General features: G+C 36.7%; 1 long non-coding RNA gene across 7 annotated transcripts in view; it reads right to left on the bottom strand.

Annotated features, from left to right (window-relative positions):
- The window catches only part of LOC121076449, a 124757-nt gene that overhangs the window by 70756 nt on the left and 33958 nt on the right, over positions 1–20043 (bottom strand). For 6 of the 7 annotated variants that reach the window (XR_005823513.1, XR_005823511.1, XR_005823508.1 and 3 more), the window contains one exon: positions 17501–17561. This is a non-coding gene — a long non-coding RNA (uncharacterized LOC121076449). Of the gene's footprint in view, positions 1–16555; positions 17329–17500; positions 17562–20043 lie in introns of those variants that run through there. The other variant, XR_005823512.1, reaches the window with a different exon arrangement.

Here is a 20043-nt window from a genome sequence, read left to right as displayed (position 1 = left end):
AGATAATACTATTTCAGGCTAAACGAGCTAATCTTTGCTGGATAGATTTCACAGCTATACAGTGGATATAGATTATGTGTGAAAGGGGGTGAACTGACATCTAATTAGGTTTCATTTTAAGTCTAGATGCAGCAATTATGACTTCTGAATAAAAGTGGTTGTTATTTAGCAGGGTAGCCTAAGCAATGCACATAATTATTATAATTATTATGTACCTAATGATATCTAATAGGAGTCAGCATTGTAAATAAATGCTGTAGACTGTTCAGCAGGGTGGCCTGCACTTCACAGAAAACTAAATAACAAAGGTTAATAAATATGTTTGCAGATGATTGTTTTACAGGAACCCTGGGCAGCACTATCTGTTGGAGATTAGCTACATTAGGACTCAACAGACCAGAAAACATCCAGAATAATAGTCTTGTACCAGCTTATAGAGGCAGTGTATTACAATAGCTAAACTAAATTCCTTCTTCTCTCGGTCCCCAGTTTCCCAAGTATAAGCTATACTGCTAACTTTTCTATAAGATCACATAGTGGACAAAATTCAACTTCTTTCTTTTGAATGTTACAAATCAGAGAATGTGAAATCAACCAGACAAACAGTTCTTCTGTTTAGAGCTTGTATTTAATCCTCAGACTTCAAGAACATAAAATGGATACTGCTCTTTGAAGTGTGGATTACAATAGCTGCAGATGCTGCCTAACCCCTATTTGCACTGTATTAGCAGAAGAATTGTATTTATGTAATGAAGACAATGTCCATTGCTGATATGGATGACACATTATAGATTTAAAATTGCATGTGTTTGTAAAGTGCATTTCAGAACCTTCAATTTCCAACACCCATTGTGTTTTCAATTATCTTCCTTCCCAGGCAAACTAGGGAGAGACTAATCAAGCATAATGTCCTCACATACTTCCCACTATGCCTTCCTTAGAGAGGTCAAAGGGCACTGTCAGACCACTATTGCAGCTTGCTCTGCCATGGGAAACACTGCTATGATTTACAGTTTATAGCCTCCATCACTAAACGCAGCCATTAGTAACAGTATGCCGAGCTACAAAATAATTAAGCATTTTGTTAAAGTTTTCCCACATGACTTTTGTGATAAGTTTAGCATTTTTAAATTACTTTGATAGTGGCCAGTTAGGTTCCAGAAAACAAAAGACACCAGCCTGTAGTAAATATTCCAGCAATGTATTTAAGGCTCACGTATTGATTTGAGTGTAAATATTTGGTTTTGAATAACACATGTAATACAGGCTGCAAACGAGGGGAAAGGGTATGCATCTTTCACATGTTAGTAGACGGGTTATTAACTGAATGCTGTCCTAGAATAAAAGGGCATAATCCCAACAGTCACCTAATTGCCTCCTGCACTGGAGGTTTGTAGGTCACCACATAAAAGCTATCCCCAGGAGAACCTTCCATCAGGGTTGAGAATTGGCCACTAACTCACTGTGTGGCTACTGCTCATGTTAAACTATCATTGCTGTAAGAATGAGCGCACTTTTACACTTCACCATTACATACAACAGGCACTGCCATTATCAGGTCACCTAGGGAGGAGAAAATTTATCATAGATGCTACAAATGACTTCATTTTGCACATCCAAAAGAATGAGAATTCTAGAAGAGCTGAAGAGGAGGATAAGGGTAAAAATCATCCCTAACTTTAGATGTGCCCCTTCCTCTATTTACTGTTAGTGGAAGGCAGAACAGCTTAGAAGTTTTATCCCTCTGTATAGCTACCATATACATCCCATAAATGCATAACTAGAAACATTACAACATGTGTCTCAGCATATGGTCCTTTAAATATGTGCAGCATATACCAATAACAATAATGAAATATGGCCTTTAACCTAAGTTGGGTTTATTAGAATCTACTGAAGGTGCAGCTGTCACTGAGAAAGTAATTGGTCAACTGAACATTATTTTACAACATTCAAAATTGTTGCAATGCTTTCAGAACAAATAAGAGGACTCCTTTCTGGTTCAGCTTTCAATACAGTAATAATGTGAAATTATGAAGTTGATTCAGTGCAGAAAAAGCATAATTTTTTAATCACAATATTTTTTAAGCCACAAATGGAGTTCATTTGAACAATTCATGAATTAAAGATATGCTTTGAAATTGAGTCCAGGTTCCTAAAAGCATATATAATATATCTGTACAGTAAACAAGCATTAATGTAAACCAAATTCTATTTACATTTTGATTGCTCCTTCATATCTATCAATTAATGTATTGCACTCATAAAGCACACCCAACTGACATGAAGAACTTCCAAGTACATTTCAGGCTTCCACTCTACAGACTACTTTGCTGGGCAATGCTGCGTGTGAAGTTAAGTACTGTGCTAGCTTTATTATCCATCCAAAATTTATCTAATACTCTATCAGCCATTTGTTCTTAGGTGAATTCTATGCCTAAAAACCACAGCCTATCAGGGCATTAAAGCAACAAAAAGCAGCCTGTTGCATGCACGTTAACAGATGTCTCACAAATTACATTTGAAGTCACAAACTGCATTTTTTTCCCCACTTACAGCAGTAATATTTCTCGTCTGGAGAACTAGTACTTTTCTCATTAAAAACAAACAAACAAACAAACCGCCCTCTCCTTAACATTCCATTGGTTTTAACATGCATTCTTTATAGAGTGACACCTTACACAGTGAATAGAACTGCTTAAATGAGGCCAAACACCACTTCTTTTTATGTACTTTTTATGACTTCAATAGTACAATGTAGGTAAGTAAACTGAGCTAGTGCTAATTTGCTCTTTTATATATGACTGACCTGCAAAATATAGCAAAATATGCCAAAAACGATGGATCTGATTAGATAGAGTTGAATATTTGGATGGCTAAATGGAACTCAAAGTAAAACTACAAATGCAAAGCTCCTCCCTGTTTCTAAATACACACATAAGCTATGAATGCTATGGAAATAAAATTTCTCCACTCTCTTTCTCTCACAGATCTAAGTCAGCACTTTCAGTAATCTGGACCAAGTTTATTGATTACTCTAACTGCTACAAAGGAGGTGGCTGCTTACAGTGAAAAAATCCCCACACTCAGTGTGTCAGAGAAGGGCTTTTCAGAATAGACTGCAGCTTGGTGCTTCAAACTTATTGAAAGCAAGATTTATTTATTTATTTTAAAAACAGGTTGAGTGTTTGTGTTTTGTTCAGTGTTCAAATCCCTTGATAGCCACCATGTGTCTTTCTTTCCCCTGAAGCTGATGCTGTGAATACAAATGGTTTGTTAGCCATGGCTACACTGGACTATTTAAGCAGATCAGAGGCTAAGCAGAGCAACATCAGCATGAAGGGAGGAATAGAAACTGTTCTGCTTTGAGAAAGACTAATGCCATAAGGAACTCAGCATGCTAAAACAGGGCTGGGACACACATGTAGGAGTACAGCTGACAGAGACAGTGATCACTTGTATGCAAAAAGGCTGATGAAAAGCTTTGTGCCATCCCATGGGTCAGTGCCCACTAGGGTGGATTTCATGGTGCTGGCCATTGAGCTCTTCAAAGATGAGGTTGCAGTGTCTCAGCTGAAAAGATCTCTTGCTGTGATCTTTGCTAGTTTCATTTCAAAATCTGTCTCCAGTAGTATCAGTTATACTGGATGACAGACTGCAAATTTGTTTTGGTAACTAGAGCTTGCTCTTATTTATTGCATTTCCCCACCACGAGCCACCTCCTCAAGGAGGAAATCTGGTACACGTTGTGGGGAAACTAAATTTGGGAGCTTTTGTCTCAAGGCTTTCTATAGATTTGAGGGAGGCTCTCTGTGTCATCAGTCTACCTGTGTAGGTCCTCCCTAGGTGAATAAGCCCAGCTAAGTTGCCTCCGTTTTGCTATACCTTGCTCCGGGTAAATATCACCATTTATTTATAACATGCTAAAATTGAAATACTGTCATTACACCTAGAAAGAGACATTTCCATGAGAAGGAAGGTTTGTCATTACACGAGTGTCAAAATTTACATTTCACCTGCCAGAAATTGCCCCTCTGCCTTGAGAGCATGTGTCTACTCACTCTTTATACAGGGACCTTTACCATCTCACTGATTCGCTCATGGGATTCAAAAACTTCCTTTGTAGTCTCCTAACCCAGTGAAGATGCTAAAGAGCATGACGACATTTCTGCATCTTTACAATCTCTTCTGACTAATAAAAATGCAGAATAAGTATAGATCTAGTGATTGTTATGAAGAAGTTATAAGTGAATGAGTAGCATAGACAAAAAATTGTCTTGATAAATCTATTTGATAAATCTCCCTCAGAAGAAATTATTAAATCAATTTGGATATGTGTAGATTTATATATTCCAATAGAATTGGGAAATAAATGGATTTTTAAGATAAGCCTACTTTGGGAAAATTATTTCAATTTGTTAAATAGATATGACCAACATTTAAAAAAACAGTAATATTTTTTTTTAACAACACTTTGATACTATTTATGTCTGTCAATTCTTTGCTGCTATGATTGAGATATATAAACAAATTGCTTCTGAAATACCAGAAAAAAAAGTTTTGTAATTAATAAACATGATAATTAACAAAAATACACCTTTTTATTCTTGGTATTTATAGCTTAAGATTACATGCTCACGTTACTTCCCCATTTGTTACTTTGTGAAAGTGGTATCATGCATGTATGTGAACAGGTTTTTGGTAACTTACTAAAGAAAAAAAAGAAGCAGCTTTATTAAACAGAACCTTAGAGAAGAAACCTCTAGTTTTATATGAGGGACTATTTAAGGATGAGGAAAATGAGGAGATTATTTTGTACATAGATGACATTTTAATCTAGCGGAATAACACCTAGTTGGGTAAACAAACATTTGTCATATGAAAATGTTTACTGTGTGTATTAGAGGAATAATTTACATTTTTGATAAACCCAAAAATGAAGCTAGTTTGAAATCAACTTTTAGATTTGTGGCTTCAACGCTGTTTCAGGTTTTCATACTGATAGAGGAAGTTAACACAGTGGGAAAAAAGTAACTCAAATGCTAGCTATGTATTCTTGTCTTTGCAGGAGGGTTTTCTTCTTTGACTGAGCTGTACCGACAAACAAGATGTTTAAGCTATTTCCATGGTCAGTAACCTCTAAAATATATTAAAAGTAGCTACAAATATTTAGTATCAACTTCGGTTACTTTCATCATTTGAGGTAGTAGCTTGAAGGTTACTCGTTGTACTGTTTCACATAAAGAAAATCCTGACAGCAAATTCAAATACAGAGAAACAAAAGTTTGGTGAAAACCTATTGACATCAGAAAATTTTATTAATTTGTATTTATGCTTTTAGTCAGTTTTATACATTAACTAAAGTCCAACAATAGTCTGCTGTGATTGTTCTAATTTACTAGTATAAGAGAGGCTTCAGCTCCTCCTTCCCTCTTAGGATGTTTCAGTTCATTAAGGACAGATCTAGTTGACTTTTATACTCAGGGCAGTTCCTTCAGTAACTTTGAAAGTTAGAATTGAATAATACATCCCTTTAACTGCACGGGTGTTTGTATCTAAACAGACTATCCCCAGCCTACGTGTTTTTTACATTTAGGTTTACCTAATACAGGTACTTAACAACAGATCCAAGAAAACTTTTTCTGCATGTAAACTTTAAGTATTTTATAACCATTGAAGCTAGTAAATATGGAGCAACAAATCCCTTGTATCTTTCCATTTCTGAGGAATGTATAGACACTTTTCTTCCACAAACCTTAACTTTGAAACAGGAACTTGGCCACCAGTTTTGCTTCTTTGAAATTTTTCTTCAAATTAGGTAACTATTTCAGAAATCAACCAATCTAAAAATCTGCATATCTGCTTTTTAGGATCTCCACTGTTAATCAGAATATAATGGTACTGTTGATGAGGGGCTTTCTTGTGCAAATCCCCTAGCCTACCTATTTATTTTTTTCAGGGAATTATTAATTCCCTCTAAAAATATAATCTCTGAAATGTCCTCTATAGAGGATTTTTTTTTTTTTAATATCGCCATTGACAGTTGATTAGAGAGAGACTAGATCAGTGTAGACTAGATCACAACTTATTCAAAGCTGAAGTTGAGTAGGATGGATTATTGATACACAGTAAAGATGCAGAGCAATCCAATGATGGTTACCCATGAGAATGGTCAACCAGACTGAAAATCTACACTACAAGTTGGTCTGTGGTCAGAAGGCTGATACATAGAGGACTTTTAAATCCCTTCTAAAGGGAATTAAAATGTAATCCTCTGTACAAGCTGAGTAGAGCCTGTGGTGCATGGAATGCCTCAAATAGGAAAGTGATGAGCTACATGATGATGATGATCAGCTGGCCAGACAACTGAACCTCATTCCTGCTGGAGACAGGTGCTTGTTTACCAGACAGTGGAACTTTCTACTCATTCCCAGTGAGTAAACACCACAGTATTATTAAAGTGCATAGCTTGTAGCACTGAACATTTTGAAAACTGAGAGGTTAAACTAACCAGCACTCAACATCAGTTAAAAAGGGATACTCATCAGCAGTATATTGCAATCAGCTATCAAAGAACACATCTCTACAGTACTATGGTAGGATGAGTGGCAACTTGGGTTACCCTCATCACTGTGCCTCTCGTGTGGTGCATCAGACCAGAAATTTATACAAGAGAACTATCTATGCATCTCATACATTATAATCATAATTGTCAGTAAAACTGGGTTTTCATTGTTCACTTTAGCATAATAATAGCAATCTTGGAAGTAATCCAGCTTATGTACAGTCAGTTTAGAAACAGCATCCAATTAAACTCCTTGGAATATGTTGCCTATCAGTTTCTGAGAAATAAGTTAATGCAGACTGATAGGTTAAAATGTGTTTTTTTTTTTTTTTTTCTTAATTCTTTCATGAACTGTAATTGTAGAGTTTATATAAAATGCTGCAATGATATCCCTTGTAACACATCAGTGACCACTAGGCCTAAAATCTTGCAAGAAATTAACTGCCCAGCTGAAATTATCATTTCAGTTAGGACATATACCAAAGCACATTAAATACCATGTGTTCAGGTAAGGTTAAGCAGTACTCAGAAAAGAAACCTTTTCTAGAAACTGGCATGGATGATGTAGTACATTGAGTCTCTTGTTCATATTTTGGGTAGGAAGATTTTCCCTATGCAGCATGATGAAATTTTCCTGCGGCAACAAACACATCCAGATAAGATAAAGGATCATGGTTTTGAATTTCTTTAACCACTACTGGCCCAATTGCCTTTTGTATATTTATCAAGCTGTTAAACCCAGTATCCTGATCAAATACAAGACAGAGATAGTTGCCTTCTATTTGACTAAATTATTTCCACTGTGTTTTAAACTATATCGTCAAGGAGCTGTGTGATGTTCAGATCTGGGGATGATATAGAAACAATCATCATTCCTGGCAGAGTAAACCCTTCTACTGGTTTTGTATATATGTTGAACATTGACTTCAGCACCAAATACTGTGTACGTTTAAAGAACAAATTATAAACATTTACAGTGAAGGACCCTCAGTGTCACCAAAGACAAATCCAATGAATGTTTCTCTGCCCTTCTTTATAATGGAACTTTTAATTCATATTGGCTGAAGCCAGTCTGAACAGATTTCATCACATAACTCTTTGTCTGAGGGAAGTAACAGGGTCCTGGACTTATCTGAACACACATAACCCTGGGAAATTTAGTGTATCATAAGCAAAAGGAAGATACTGTGAGAATTACATGTTAAAATACTGACAGCAGGTTGCTGATGCACAAAAAGTACAGGTGTGGAAGGAGGTCAACACTTGTGTTTAGTTTAGCATGTCACTCATGTCGATCCAAGCCTTATCATGCCCCTTCCAATCAACACAGCATTCAGTAAAGCTCTTGGAAAGAAAAGGAGTTTACACAGATGAATAGAAATGTAGGAGACTGGAAAGTAAAAGAAAGCTAAAGTAACAAGTGGAAATTTTACCAGTTTTAGTGGTTTCTTAATATATATTTACCATAACAAGAGGTAAAACAGCACAGGCAAAAACGTATGTGTAAGGGGACAATATATTTACCATTAAAAGAGGATCACTCTTGGGCAAAGGTGACAGCTATTGCTTTCCTACACAAGGACAGGAAAAGTCACAGCTAAATAATTTGCATATAAGCCTGCAAAATTGCATACCTGTATCTGGCTAAAAAGCTTAAGTGGTCATTTGTGCAAATGCTTGCTGTGGTTCTACAGGTTAGTGAAGTGACTGTAAGATAAGTATTTGATATAGTCTGTGTGGCTCAGAGTAGATCAAAGTGGTAGGGAAAACTATAAGGAGGAGGAAAATAAAAGATATTTAAGCGAAGAATTTGGTTCCAAGCATACAGGAAATTAATCATTAATGCTGAAGAATCATAATTTCATCCTCAATCATGGTATGTGCTCAGAGATGGAAAAAAAAAAACTCTGTATACCATCAAAAAGGTTTATTAGGGATCTCAATTTCCAAAGAAATATGCGATAGAGAAAGAAATAGGGAGAGAAGACAAAACCCAGGAGTATAACAATTTATTACGCACAGTTCCTCACCAAAAGCAGACTGCAGTTTTAGATAAGTCAAGTAGATAGACTGAGGCACAGTTCCATGAGGATTTAAAGTACGCTTCATTCAAATAGACTTAGCACACAGCTGTCTGGAACACTGTGAATGAAATATTTTTAAGCTAGCATCCACAGACAGTCACAACCTGTGGCATTAGGCATTTTAAGAAAGAGAAGACAGTTTCACTGTCCAGACAGGTAGTGGAATTTAGAAACAAAATAGACACAGTTATCAACATGCAGAAAATAATGGTATGTGCACATATGCAAGTGAATGTAAATCCTAGAATCTATTAATATGCTCCCCTCCCTCCTACGTAGATCTATCTTGTCCACCTGCACACCGCGTGGCTCTGGCTCTTTAGCAAACAGTGGGCCCTGCTCTCTCCACTGACTTCATTTCATGGTCACATATTTATATAGCAACAACATGTGACAGATGATAGATTGAGATCAAGACAGAAGAGGAGGATAACATCAGAGTTTGCCCGTTCGTGCAGCTGCAGACCACCTTTCATTTTTCCCAGAAGTTTGCCCTTACAGCACTAACACATGAGAAGCAAGCAATACAGCACTGCCAACAGCCTGTGAATTCCACTGCCCGCTGCACAACTAGCCACTTCTAAATAATAAAAAAAATGACCTTGAAAGTATGGGCAACCATGGGAAATGTAAACAACTATCTGAACATGTCTTCAGTTTTCACTTTCAGGTGTTTTTCTTTGTTGTCGTTTTCTTGTTTTGTTTTTTAAACTTTGTCTTTCCATCTACTCATGCACTCCCTCACTCAAACAAGAAATTTTGCAAGCTTGAATTTAATCCCACAGGCAAATGCAGCTGTTTTTGTTTTAATGGTGCTTTTGTTGTTGTTGTTGTTTTGGTTTAGTTTTGACCAGGCAATATTTTCAGAATATATTTTCAATATTTTTGAAATCAACTGATCTTTTCAATTTTAAATAACATTTTGTTTGAAACCTTAGTTATATTCCATTATAATTAAAAAGCCTGATTAAAAAAAATCAACTAAGCAAACCCAATGATTCACAGACAGGTTAAATCACAGATCTTATAAAGTTGATTACTCTGATGTATTGCCTTGTTATATAAATACTTGTGGTAACTCTAAATGAGCTGCCACCTCTAGGCTGCAAGTTTGTATTCAGAAATGCTAGCTCAAACATCAGAAAACTCAAAGTGAGTGTAACAAAAATACAGTGTCATCTTGCTACTCTGCTTTTGACTGCAGAAGTGAGGTATTCCAAGCTTGATATACTCCATATTTTCTCATGTGTTTTCCCATTATGTCAAAACATTGCCCAAAACTTTTATGCTAGTCTTCTATCAGGAATTTTGTTTAATTTCCATTAAGTGACCAATTCCTCAGATGGTATATTTCACCAGCTGATGAACAGCCACTGCATTAAAAAAAATCCATATTTTTAATGACTCCCTTGCTGTCCTCCATGTTTGTGTATATGTCATGACATACAGCTTTCTACCATCTGCACCTCTCCCCTTACACACACAGTATTATAAATTGCTTGGCTGTGAGGTATCTTGACACTTGATATAACAGCAGGGCTTGGGGGGAAGTGTAAGTGCTGATCATTAGATTATTGCTGAAGTATTCTCTCCTTTCCTCCCCTTCTCCCTGTGTTCCCTGGAGACCCAGGTGTTAATAAAATCAAACAAAATGAAAATGGGTAAATTATTGCAAGCTATGAACACCTACATTGTACCACGCCTCACTAGTTTCTAATACTACCTCACTCTTGAGGCAACCGAAGAAAAAGATGCAATTTCACCCTATAGACTGGGTGGCATAAGGAAAGGACAAAAGAGACACGATATTGCAATCCAAAAGGTCAGCGACCCACTCCCTTGTATAATTATAGCATTTCATTTATATCCTACCCTTCTATCTTTGGATGGCTTATAGTAAATTAGTAGCTAAAAAAAAAAAAAGAGCAATACTAAAAAGTCTTCAATAACTAATAACAGAGTTTTAAAACTGGACCATCATTTAAAGAGATGAGCACACGTATTGGCTTGTAATATTTTGTAAAAATAATTAAATAAGCAGCTCTATACAAAGAGGTCAGATCTAGAGATCTAGATCTGTCTTGCTGCTGTACTTCATGAATCCTGAAAATAGATTTAATCCTTATTCTAAACATCAAAGATATTTTTAAGATCTTCTAGGTTCTGAACCATTATTGAGGGCAATATACTTCCAACTGAATTTTCCACAATGCCCATTATATATTTCTAAAATGTAAGCAGTACATTTTTGTGCAGCATTCCTCATTTTCCATGAGGAATCAGATACTAGGCTGTGCTCTTCAACCGCATTCTCCCAAGAAAGTTTCACACTGTAACAAAAACTATGTAGGAACATTAACATTCAGCTTTTTTGCTAACATATGTTAACAACCTATACTGGGATTTGGTGCTTCAGTTTGGTCCCTTTCTAGGTACCAGCATAAAGCTCGATCTAGTAAACTATGTAAAGTCTTAATAGTTCTTAATGGTCGCAAAAAAACCAAACAAACAAAAAAACAACAAAAACCCGCAGATCAACTATAATGAGGACATGGTTCTAGTCTTGGCTTTTCACATATGGCACTTGAGAACATAAAGGACCTGGCCCACTTTTAATAACGAATGGAGGTCAACATTTTCACAGCCTGCTAACCATTGCTATTGGAGCAGTGTCATTCTGCTCTTTAGATTATCATCTACTGAACAACCTGCTGTGTGTGATAGGAAAAAATCCCAAACCTGTAGAACTAGTCAAAGAATAGCTCGATCTACATCCACCCAGTATATAGAGCAAGGCCAACGACATACCAGGTTCACACTCTCCAGCGTAGCAATGTATCACACTTTGACGCAAGACACTAAAGTGCTTTATACTATACAACTTTGTAAGAAACCAAAAGGGAAATAACCCTCTCTAAAGTAAGGGCTAGTTGAACAGAACAAATCAGGTGCTACCTGTTAAGAGCACTGGAAAACTAACTACTAAGGCTAGATATTTCAAAAAACTCTGACCCCTACAATTGCTGGCAGGTGGTTGAAGGTCATGCCCATGTTTCATTTACAGTCTAAACACTGATGGAACTTTGAATTCAAGACTACAGATACAGCTGCTTAGAAAAATACTGATACCTTTCCCACTTGCAAAGTTGTCTATGCTTATTGCAACAAGACCATAGCAGTTAATATTTATAATGAGAATGAGTGAAAGAAGGATGCTCATAGAAGAAGGGGACAATGAAAACAAAAGAATGCATGGAGATGCCAGTGGGACTGAATCAATGGCACATGAGACATACATGTAGTAGGCACATGGAAGCGAGAAAAGGACAGGACAACAGCGTATATGTAACTGCCTATACATACAGGCACAGAAATACCTGTGTGTTTTGTTTCACATGCAGTCCAGGAGAAGTCAATGGACACTTGTACCAAGTGCATTTACCACCACCTATGTAGTGGTTTTGCTTGTTTTGAGTATTACAGACTCTGGTATCTGAGACGTTTCTGATTTTAGATATCAAAATAACAGTTGCTGTCACAGGTTAACTTCTTCAGTGTTAAATACTATGTATGTTATAGGTTTTAAGCATGCATATGTTGCGTATTTCTGGATTTATATCTCACACGAATGTGACTGTAATAAAAAACAGACAAAAGAGAGCACTCCGGAAGCAGCTCGTCAACACTATTTTCAGGTAAAAAAAATGAAACATAGGTGGTTTTGATCTCCAGAATGTGAAGTGTATGAAATACAACAATTAAAGCAGAAGGGTAGATACTCTGAACTCATTAAAATTTCTTTTGAAGATGAAAGTCATTAGATTTCAATGAGAACTTGGAGAAGAAGCTCACATTGACGTGAAAATATTTAACCTGTAGCCTACAGTGCTTCAAGCAATTGATAGTATGATAAATAATTGCTTGGCTGTAGTAACCACATAGAAGGGGAAAAAAAAAAGGATTACCCTAATCAAATACAGTCAGTGCAGTGTTGCCTGTCTCTGTGCTCCACATTTCATTCTGAATTGTTCAGAAGTTTGCAGTTACAAAAACGGAAATCCTGAGTTCTTAAAGAGGAAATTGTAAAGGATTTCTTTTCCTGCCACCTCCAAGAAAACTTTGATAATATTCAGGGTCAGCTGGCATGATCAACATAGCTAAGTTGAAGCCAGTGGATCATTGCCAATTTATAACAGCTGAATGTCTGGTTTTACTACAGGGACAGCCCTATTTTACAACTTTTTCCTCCATGTCCCTACCTCCTTTATTTATTTTAGTAAAGACATTAATAGTCAAATACAGTATTGCAGAGGAGAAGGTGTCTTCTCTTCTTCAAGGCACAGTTCTTGTTTTTTGCTGAGAGTTGAAATAGTGATCAATTCTCACTCAATATTTCAGTATCAATTCAAAGCGCAAGCTAGGACTGTGCAGCACTTTAACACAGAGGTATTTTTTACACTAAATATTAAGTGTAAAAATATTATTTAATATAAAACATAATATATTATACAGGCATTATTTTACATTATATATTATTATAAAGTGGAGCTCACCTCACTCAGTGCTCAACACTGAAAAAAGCTAAATAATGATTTTAACACAGGCCTTAAGTAAAGATAGTAGATCCTCCAGAAAAGGCAGAGCAAACTTGTGTTAGACCACAGTAAAACAGTGATGTAAACAGTGGTTTCCAGTTAGTTCACTGTAAAGAAAGGGGTAGGGGCAGAAAAAGGATGACACTTGCACAAATAAGGTTCCATACTGTAAGTCAATGGCAAAACCTGGATGGCTCTTACACATTATCCCACTGGACATGCAGCCCCCATGCAGTCAGGAGGGAAAAACGCCTGCATGTCCTTACTCACAAGAGAAGAGGGCTTTTACATATAAATACGTAAAGGCTATGGAAAAAAACAAACTCAGCATTTCCTCTTCTATCTCTGTTTGAACCCCCTAAATGCTCAGATCATAAATATATAGTGCTTAGCAATGCTTTACCAAGCCCTCTTTGCATCCTGGGCAGCATGATCCTAAATAAAACATCCCTACAGATGAAGATCCTGACTTCTCTTTAGCATATAGGCACTTTCAGCATGAGTCAGTGGATAAAATCCATATGACTCTCTGCACAGTCTAAGAGATTCTGTCTGGAGGACTATGTAGGCAGCAGTTTTCATTTCATTAAAAGAACAAATAACCCAAATTTCACACTTCTCTAATCCTGGACAGTGTTTGCTTTACCGCAGAATTCTTTCTTTTGAAAAGAAAGATAAAACTCTTATACTTTAACTACAAGTTTGAGAACACTCCTGGTGCCAACAAGCAGGTTGCCTCAGTGGCCCGCTCCAAAGCACAGGGTCCATGGAGCCCTCCCAAGTGCACGTTCCCCCCCCAAGCAGCCCTCCCAAGTGCACGTTCCCCCCCCAAGCAGCCCTCCCAAGCGCACGTTCCCCCCAGCGTAGCCTTTCCTTCCTGGCACACGCCCAACTGACCTCTCCTCAAGCACTTCCCTCCATGTCTACACTGTTCTTGGGTCCCAAGCTGGGTACAGGCAGCAACCTTCTTTCTGATAAGGGTAAAAAATGATACCTTCCTCCAGCCAAACACCTGCTCTCCTACTTCACAGCTTTCCCTTGTTCAGGTAATGAGCTGCACAACTCCCAGGTGCATGCAGGGGCACAATTCCCAGCATCTCCTTACTGTTTTCCTGCCAGTACTGGTAGGGAATTGGTTCCACCATGGTGGTATAAACATAGAAAAACAAATTCTGAAAAGAAATCATCTAGGAAGGAAAAACTAAACATTTTATCCTACATATATTAATAAAGACAGTACTTTTCTTCCATTTCTCCCCTATCAGGAAAATGCTCTAGGGAAAGCAACTGATTTTGAAAAGCCTTTCAATTTTGACAATAAGCTTTTTTTTGCCGTCTTTGACAAATAGGGGTTCAGACAATATATTTCTGACCAGCTTGAGCTGCTTAAGCAGGCTTTCATAGGGCCTCAGGATAGTCAGAAAACTTGATGGTGAGTGAAACTCTTAACGTGCAGCAATGGTTTCCTTCTGACTAGAAACAAACATCAAGCGTATACTGCTAGACCACTATCCACTCACCTCTGAAAAGACAGATGAAGGAAAAAGATGTACTAATCTACAACAAAATATATGAATAAAGACTCAACTACTTTTAGCTAAATTAGCCCTAATATATTCTTTCACAATCTCCCAAGAGAATACAACTCTAGAGCTGGAGATGAAGGGCAACAGAAGAGACATGAGATGAAGACACAGAAGTCATGGGGCAGCCATAAAGAAATAAACCAAGCCAAAATGTAGACCTGTAGGAACCTGGCAGAGAGGCCATACAGACCGAGCTAATGCCATTACACAGGAAATGGGAAATGTGGCTGGTCTCCTTCAATCAACTTTTACAGTCTTTCAGAAAGCTTTGGTTTAATTCAAGGACAAATATATGTACATATATATATATATCTTTGTATAAAACAGTCCCTTTCAGTAAAATATTTCCTCAAATTCTGGCATTGGCAAGGTTTGCTGCAAGAGAAAAATTTAAAAGCCACATTTACCATTTAGTTAAGTGGTCAGATGCCATTAAAATGTTGGTACTTGCAAATAAATTTGAAATTCAGTCTCTTGGATGTGCAACTGAGGCATGTTTTCCCCGACAGTGCACTGTCAGTAGTTCAGGGTTACAATGATGTACTGACTATAATAGAGGAGAATTTTTTAGCTGTGTACTACATTATTTTTCAAATTGCAGTAGATGAAAAAGAATGATTTGAACTATGAGCAAAACTTGATAATTAGAGCTTGACAGAAAAGACTTTGTATTTACATTAGGATGAAACTTTTGGAAGAGGTGATGAGGAATGACCTTCATAACTCCTCAGAAGAGCCAACATCCCAACAATTTGCTGTCGGCTGGTAATGGAAGAAGGCAAAGGTAATTTTCTTGCTCTGTAATACAGACTGAAAGTTTGGACTTCCATTGCTGATATCGCAAATGAGTGCCTGGACCACCCTGGAACTGTCAAGTTTGGGCACATCTATCTCAATATTTCTTTTTAGACCTTTTGCAGAATATGTGACGAAAATATCCATTTTTAAAAATTTTTTTCTTTTCCTTTTTTTTTTTTTTTTCCACAAATCATTTGCAAGGGAAGGAGAAACCAAAGTTAAAACATGATAAATGCACATGATGCATCATCTGGGAACATACTCTGTTAACCAGTGCAGAAAACTAAAACACCGTGACCTTTCTGAAAAATCCGTATCTAGTTATCTACCTCAGATTTCAGCGTAGGCACTAACTACTGAGCTGCTATATATTTTGTTGAAAAAGGGGTCTTTAGCTGTCCATTTTGCTGGAAAATCCACCTTTAGTGAAACTGAAAAAATTTGACAGGAGCCAATATCACTGGAAGATTCCCCATCTGCTCCATTGTGAGTGGTTGTCTTGTACAGAAATAGAAAGTTATTTTGCTATGTAGAACTGCTGAAAAAATATGGTGCAAAGGATATTTTGTGGCAACTGTGTCTGTGACTGTTCTATAGTAAGAGTAGTAAAGACAAGACTATGAGAGTGAGCCACTATCATAAAGCTTTGTCCCAGCCACTGGCAGAACTTCCAGGTGAAGAATGAATTTTGCAAACACTGCTTAAAAAGAAAAAATATTTCATTAACATCACCAAAATCTCCCCTAAAATTCAGCAGAAAACTGACTTTTGTTGTTCGGTAGAGTTTAAAGACCTCTATTATTATTGTAAGTAATCCGATCGATGTGAACACTTTCCTGAATATATTCTAAAAATATCACCCAAATATTTGAGATGAAGGAAGAAAAGAAAAAAAAAAAAGGCTAAAAACATTAAGGTAAACGCACATTCAAATAAATCCCTCCAGTACATTACTGAACAGCCACCACTCTAAAGACCAAACATTTTAGATCACTATCACAAAATAAAGGTATTCATTTGCTATTTTGTTACTGTATATCCCTGTAATCAGACTATCCAGGACTAAATCTGCAAACAGAAATCAGACATGCTGTAGCATTTGATATTTAGGAAATCCTGTTGCACTTGTACTATTTGTCATTCTGTTATGTTAAATTTAGCTGGTCAAATTCTGCTCTTACTTGAACTGCACATCTGTCAACAGAGAGTGTACAAGGCATACATCAAGGCAGTATTTAGCTCAGCATAGAGAGAGATGTGGTATTTGAAATACATTTTATCTTTTGAAAGCCATACATTTTACCAATAATAAACGTTGAAACGAGGTTCCCCAGGGTCATGCAATTTGTGTTTTTCCTACTCAGCTAAAGATTATTTTAAGGAGCTGAAATAAAGAGAAATATTTTCATTTGGCTATAGCAGTGTAATGTGCTTGATATCATTCTTCTGACACTTTGGACACTTTGTTTAACAAGGAAATCAACAAAAGCAGACTAGCGGCTGAGTACTTGCAGGTTGAGAGTTTGTGACAAGACTGGATTGTCACCTTGAAGGCTGTGCTCTGTGTGCCACCAAGCTGACAGAAATTCACTCTCTGCAGCACAGGCAGAGAACTGGCTGCGTGGTGAATGGTAGGCCTTTAGCAGCTGGTAAAAGAGCAGCACTTCAGGCAGTTGATGGCCTTATTTGGCAGACAACAGCTGCAGACATCAAAGAATAAAAGAGAAAGAGGAAGGGAGAAAGACTAGGTAAAAAAGGAATTTAATCTGCATTATTTTTATGAATTAGATTTATTACTTTTTTAGTGATGTAAACATACTCTGATATTATCAGTTTGCCTAACTTTTAAAAACTAATATTAAAGATACTTACAAATATTACTCCTGGAGCAATAATTCCTCAAGGATCCTACCGGAGTCCCAAATGGTGAGTCCTATTAAAAAAAGATGGTTTGAAAATCTCAGGTAAAATTTTCAAGTGATTTTTCTCAGTCAGGTGGAAATCACCAAAGCAAGTAAATACACTGGGCAGTATTTACTGTCACTACAGTGTTCTAAATTTCTTATACCATGTACATGGAAACAGAAATTACAGCTGCTCAGAGTCCTTAGGGAGAGAGAAGTCATCTATTAAGGTGACTAAATTTCTTCTCTTACCCTTTACAGAGGTGACCAAAGCTGAAGATGTACTTGTAAAATATTCTAGTTTGTGCCTATAAGCATATACACTGCATATATTTTGGAGTGGCACAAAAGTAGTAGTTGTTTTTGGCATTTTAGCAGAGGACACAACTTATTAATGATGTAATAACTCGTAGTAAGCACTTTCATCAGCTGTTACATTGAAAGATATAATTCCTGTAGGTTATCAAATTAGTGCTGAAATTCAGTTTTAAATGGTCAATAAATGAGTAAGCAATGAAAGAACCGTACATATCGCCCAAATTTTAAACACAAAATAGACCACAATTATACACAAAAGACCAAAATTAGGCCTTTTCAACTGGATGACTGTATACATTATGCAGAGAAATTCCAATTGGTTTTATCTGAAACTCTTTAAAATATAATTTCAAAATTCTCTGCAATTCTTCAAAAAATTCCAGTACACACACACGCAAAAAGGTGGGAACAAAAGAAGTAGCTTCATCTCAACCTCTTGGTCCCATTGTCTGTAACCAAACTTTTTGTAGTTTTTGCTTGATTTATTTAACATCAAAAATTAACCTGCTGTGGCATTTTACTGTCACATTTGTTTACTAGTGGGTTCAATTGGATTTATTTAAAGTCTTATAACATGGAGACAGATATTCTTTACAGATATTTTAGTTCAAATAGTTATCCACATAGCTAGTTATGTGTTCACTTAAACCACAGGCACTTGCACACCTGAATTTGCTATGATCTTGCTTGTTATTTTATCTCAGTTTACTTTTATTTTACAAAGACATTGTCTTGCATCAAGCAAATCAACTAAGTGGGTGTTTGAGCAAGTAATAATCCAATTGATGCCAACATAATCCTTCCTATACACAAAGTTAGGGATATTATACTTCAGTCTTCTGAAGATGTTCAACAGCTCGTAGGTTTAACAGCATTCATTTTGGTGTCTCCAAAACCATCAGTTGAAATATCAAGATTTAAATAAGAAGATAAATTTCATACATGAAAATATTAGAATAATTCTACCAGCTATGAGACTGAAACGTACAGGCATACAGCATTATATCCAATGTCAGATTGAAACAGTCCATCAGAAAATGTCAGAAGGTATATACAATGACTTGTTTCTCTATTGAATTCCCACAAGAGCCTCAACTAAAAATACTACATCCTGTTTTTTTTTTTTTTCAGAATGTACTTTTGCATTTTTAATTAATTTCAATTTTTCATAGTTGTACTTTCCATTCAGCCATCCAATATACTATAATATACATAATATTTCATAAGAGACAGCTTCTGTAACTACCTTTAGGCTTTGGGACTTGAATTGACAATGGTTTTGATTTATTAGGTGATAAACCTTTGACTTTTTTTTTTTTTTCTTTTTAAAAAGGGAACAGTAAATAACCAATCCAATGTGAAAAATGCTAAATAGCTCTTTTGAAATTTTAATGAAGACTGGTTATGGTTATGATATCACCAACTGCAGAATCTTCTTTGTGATGATACTTTACCTGTAGATGTGGAATGTATAGGAATGTAGCCTGCATATGTATGTGTATTTCTGTGTTGGTCTGCCAGAACACAGCAATTTGGATTGGGTGAAGCTAGCGTGTTAAAGTTGGATTCAGAAACATAAAAGCGATTATTTTGCAATATTTGGGGCTTATAAATTTTAATTGAATATTCAATAACATATTTGCTTTTAAATGTAATTCAAAGGTCTCCCTGTCTTTTTTCTTATTGGTAACCCTTTAATTATTTCAGACCTCTTGCTGATTCGGGCTTCCCAACTCTCAAATCATCGCTGAAGAAACCTTGCTGCAAAGCTTAACTCCAGCCAGTCCTCAATTCCTGCCTCCAACAGCATTTTCTGCCCATTTTTGTGTTATATGGCAAGTCTCGATGTCAGCGGTGTAGTCCAGATGGAACTAGGACTGACAGGACCATGCACCTTGATGCTTGAGTTCAGACCTCTACCTCTGGCTTAGTATTCAGCTCAACTCCTAAGCCACCAAGCCTTCCCAATTACTCCACTGTTTTCTCTAGCTGCCTACAGGGTCCGTCTCGTGCATTCTGCTATTGAGCAAACTCTGCTCCATCAGCCTGTATTCTACAAGCTATGATCAAGGCTTGCAGAGCTCAGAAGCTCTTTTCTCCGACTGCTTTACCCAAATCACTTTTCCAGGCTTGCCATTCCTCAGAACCATGCCTGGCTTTGCTATCACTAACCCAGCATTTCCAGAATGCAGT

Source organism: Cygnus olor, chromosome 12 (assembly GCF_009769625.2).
Source record: "Cygnus olor isolate bCygOlo1 chromosome 12, bCygOlo1.pri.v2, whole genome shotgun sequence".
NCBI classification, from domain to species: domain Eukaryota; kingdom Metazoa; phylum Chordata; class Aves; order Anseriformes; family Anatidae; genus Cygnus; species Cygnus olor.
Note: the sequence above shows the minus strand (reverse complement) of the source record. Positions and strands in the feature narration are given on the sequence as shown.